The sequence below is a fragment of the Gekko japonicus genome, unplaced genomic scaffold, assembly GCF_001447785.1.
Source record: "Gekko japonicus isolate JY-2015 unplaced genomic scaffold, Gekko_japonicus_V1.1 scaffold936, whole genome shotgun sequence".
Lineage (NCBI taxonomy): Eukaryota > Metazoa > Chordata > Lepidosauria > Squamata > Gekkonidae > Gekko > Gekko japonicus.
In genome coordinates, this window is record NW_015173702.1 from 636,712 (window position 1) to 641,652 (window position 4,941).

The following is a 4,941-nucleotide window of genomic DNA, read 5'->3' on the forward strand; positions in this document are numbered from 1 at the left end:
GAGAACATAAGAGAAGCCATGTTGGATCAGGCCAGTGGCCCGTCCAACATTCTGTGTCACACAGTGGCCAAAACCTAGGTGTCATCAGGATGTTCACCAGTCGGACCAGAACTCCAGAAGCCCTCCCACTCTTGCCCCCCCCCAGCACCAAGAAGAAAGAGCATCCCTGCCCCAGACAGAGTGTTCCATCTATACCTTCTAGCCAATAGCCACTAATGGACCTCTGCTCCATATGCTTATCCAATCCGCTCTTGAAGCTGTGTATGCTTGTAGCCGTCACCATTTCCTGCAGTAGTGAATTCCACGTGTTAATTACTGTTTGGGTGAAGTATGTCACATCTGGCTACATATCAGCTTAGAGATATTTTAAAGGGGTGGTGATTTCGCTTGTAAATATCTGAGGTCTCTGCATTATTCAATAGACAACAGGTGTTGTGTTGATCTCAGCCGCTTCTGCCTAATTAAAGAGTTCCTGCAATTCACAGGTTTGCATTCTTGTACAACAATAAAGACCTCATTTTCTCCCCTTTTCATCTCCTTTTATTTACAGTCCAGGTGGGAATGGTACAGACTTCCTCTTGATGCGAGCGACAGACATGAGAGGGACGGTTTTGCCACTACAATTGCCCAAGGTGGAGGGTGTGAAATACTTTTGGGGTTAGGGACTGCATTGTTGTGAGCCAATGCCCGCCATGACTCAACCCTACCCCAGCTGCTTGAGTGGAGCCCGAGTCCGACTCACCCATGTGAGGGAGGCTGGGAGAGGGAGGCAGCTGGGACCCAGGCAGATTCCTCCAATACAGCCGAGGAGGAGGAGGAAGACGAAGAAGAAGAGGAAGAAGAAGAAAAAGAGGAGGAGGAGATTGGATTTATACCCTGCCTTTCACTACCCAAAAGAGTCTCAGAGCAGTTTACAATCTCCTTTCCCTTCCCCTCCCCACAACAGGCACCCTGTGAGGCACGTGGGGCTGAGGGAGCTCTTTCGAGGACTGCCCTTGAGAGAACAGCTCGGAGAGCACTTGTGACTGACCCAAGGTCACACCAGCAGCTGCATGTGGAGGAGTGGGGAATCAAACCTGGTTCTCCCAGATAAAAGCCAGGAGCCAGGCAGGCGCAAGGAGGAGCATGGTCAGAAGGCAAGGCCAAACCCAGACTTGGGGAAGGCCAGGATGGGGGCGGCTAAGAGGCAGCCCTGAATAGCCACTGGAAGGATCAGGGCAGGGAAGAGGCAAAGAAGCCTTCCCTTTCCCTGGTGGAGCAGGGGGGAGGGCACTGGGTACAGGTCAGGTGTGGGGGGGAAGAGCCAGGCAATCCCATAAAAGGAGGGGCACCAATGCGCCCTCTAGGCCAGTGGTGGCGAACCTATGGCACGGGTGCCAGAGGTGGCACTCAGAGCCCTCTCTGTGGGCACGCGTGCCATCGCCCCAACCAGGCCCAGACCATCATCAAAGTGTCAAATTCTCTGCCAAATAATTTTAAGTAAGTGAAAGCATTTGGGATTGCTTTCCTTACTTTGTTTGGATCATCTTAAGTTAATGTATGGGTTGTTTTTTCTAAAGCAAAACCTCAGTATTCAGGTTAGATTGCCGTGTTGGCACTTTGCGATCAATAAGTGGGTTTTGGGTCGCAGTTTGGGCACTCGGTCTCTAAAAGGTTCACCATCACTGCTCTAGGCTGTGGAGCCCTGTGAGCAAAAATTCTACTTTGTGAGCTCCTGGCATTAAAGTGGTGAGTGGGCAATGTGGCTGCTGCATAAATTAGTTTTCTCTGGAGCCCTCCTTCCTGAGCAAAGACAAAAATGTGTGAGCCGGAGACTGAAAAACTGTGAGCTAGCTCACACTGACTCAGCTGAGAGGGAACACTGGAAGGCACCACACCTGGCTAGGGAGGAAAAGAAGAACTGAAAGAGAGGGAGCCGGGAGGGAGCCCATTCTCCGGGGAAGGAAGAGGACTTGGGTGATGTAACCCCCTCTCCTCCCCATTCTGAGGCCTATGGGGAGGTGACCTGATCTCAAACGGAACAGCAGAAGGTGGCAAACCCATGGCGGGGCAGGAGGTGGCTCACAACATTGTCATGAAAGTCAGTTTAAGAACATAAGAGCATAAGAGAAACCATGCTGCATCAGGCCGATGGCACACAGTGGCCAAAACACAGGTGCCACCAGGAGGTCCACCAGTGGGGCCAGAACTGCAGAAGCCCTCCCACTGTTGTTCTCTCAAGCACCAAGAGGACAGAGCATCACTGTCCCAGATACAGAGTTCCATCTATACCTTGTGGCTAATAGCCATTGATGGACCTCTGCTCCAGATGTTTCTAAATGCAGGTTAAGATTGGCTCTCTTGCCCTCCTCCAACAACTGTTGGACTTTCCCAGATTTTATCTCACATGAACACACGTGACACTGTCTCATACTGAATCAGACTCTTGGTCCACCAAGTCAGTATTCTGTAGTCAGACTGGCGGTGACTCTACAGGATTTCCAGCAGAGGTCTTTCACATCACCTACTGTCTGGTCCTTTCAACTGGCGAGGCCAGAGATTGAACCTGGGACCTCCTGCATGCCAAGCAGATGCTCTGCCACTGAGCCACTGGCTCCTCCCTGATATGTTTATAATTTGTATTATATACTGTTCTTGTTTATACCTTTGTATTATACTCTGTAATCTTCCTAGTGACTGTTTAGGTCTTTATATGAACATAAGAACATAAGAGAAACCATGCTGGATCAGGCCAATGGCCCATCCAGTCCAACATTCTGGGTGCGTTCAGACGGGGTGTTTCAGCCGGCATAAACTGGTGCAGTTTATGCCGGCTGAAACGCGATCACACTTACCTCCTGTCTGCGGAGCCCATCGCTGTATGCCCGTTCACATGCAGCGGGCATCGGCGTTTTTTAAAAAAAAACTCAGTTTGAGTATGCGCATAGGCAGCCATCCACAGAATGGCGATCTTCACACATGCGCAAAACACCCCGTCTTACATTTAAAGTTTAAAGGTAAGGACTTACCTTTAACGTTTAAAGAACAAACTGGCCTCCCTGAGGTCTCGGAGTCCTCCAGAACCTTAAACTAAGGACCTTTTCTCTTTTTTTAAACAAACGCCGGGGCGAAGCTTCGCCCAAACGCGTATCACCGACCTAAAAAAAAATGGCGGGCGGAAATCGGAAGCCTCAGGCTTCCGAACAGAAGTGGCTCTACAACGTTAGAGAGCGATCAGACAGGGGGGGAAAGCGATTAAAACCGTTGCCCTCATGACACCACCACTTGGGGACCTAGTGGCAGAATACAACGGTGTAAAGCTCTTTGCAATGGTTAGGGACGGAAGGCAGATGTTCGCCGTGTGAACGCCGGTAAGTACACCGATTCCAACCGGCACCTATACCGTTGCAAATGTCCCATCTGAATGCACCCTCTGTGACACACAGTGGCCAAAAATACCAAGTGCCATCAGGAGGTCCACCAGTGGGGCCAGAACTCTAGAAGCCCTCCCACTGTTGCCCTTCAAGCATCAAGGATACAGAGCATCACTGCCTCTCCAAAGTCCTTCTTGACCTTTCCTGGTTCCGGAGGCCTTCCAGTGATTTCTTGCAGCCACTGAACACACAGGCGAGTGGCTAGAATCCAAGTGGCTAGAAACTAGAATAAGTTGCCTCCTGAACCCTAGAATAACCTTTAGAGCACCCCATCCATTCAGTCAATATTTGCTAATAATAATTTTTCTAGGCCCACGCCACCATGTTGGAAGCAATTGTCCTTCCTTCTTAAAGATTTTCCAGCTGCAATTTAGAAATAGTAACTTGTAGCACTTAGCCTCAGGGCTCTTTTTGTAGAAAAAACCCAGCAGGAACTCATTAGCATAATAGGCCACACCTAACAGCAGAAACTCATTAGCATATTGGGCCACACCCCTGACAGCACAGCTCATTAGCACATTAGGCCGCACCCCCATGTTACCAGAAGTGTGGTCATCCAGCCATACCCACCTTTTGCTCCTTATTCTGTTTACCTTGTTTGTTGTCCAAACCCAGGGCTTTTTTTGTAGCAGGGACTCCTTTGCATGTTAGGCCACACACCCCTAATGTAGCCAATCCTAATGAGTTTCTGCTGTTGGGTGTGGTCTATTATGCTAATGATTTCCTGCTGGGCGTGGCCAACTTGGGAGCCAGCCAGAACTCCGTTCCTGTGCGTTCCTGCCCAAAAATAGCCCTGCTTAGCCGTAAACCAGACTGAGGCTAACACCATCTCCCCAATAGCCATCTCTGTCTGGATCATAATCTGAGCTAGGGTTGCCAAGTGCTTTTTGAGCTGCAGCGGGGGACTCCTGGCTGGCGACTGGAGTGCGCGCGCACGTGAAAAATGCACACACGCCGCACGCACATCACCCAGAAGTGACGTGACAACGCCGGGCACGCTGAGAGTGGGGCCATGACCATCCAAGGGAAAACCATAGAGTTTTCCTTTGGATGACCGTGGCCCCGCCCCCAGCATGCCCGCGTGGTTGTGTCACTTCTGGGTAACATGCACGTCGAGGTGGGGTTCCCCTCGGGGCCCGATCCACCCGCGGTGGGGAACGGCTCTAGGGTGGGGCTTTCCCCGCCCCCCGAGGGGATTTGGCAAGCCTAATCTGAGCTAAAGAAGAACTCCCCCTCTCCCTGGCTCCTGGAGTATTAACATCTCAGAAAAACTACATTTCCCAGGAGTCATAGCACCTGGGATGCCAGTGTTCCAGAGCTCAAGATACCAAGGAGAGATGGGCAGAAGGAAAGAGACCTTAGAGTAGGATTATCGGCCACCAGGTGATGGCTGGAGATCTTTTGGGATTACAGCTGATCTCCAGGCAACAGAGACCAGTGCACCTGGAGAAAATGGCCACACTGGAAGGTGGAGTCTATGGCATTATACCCCAATGAAGTTTCTCCCTTCCTCAAACCCCGCCCTTTT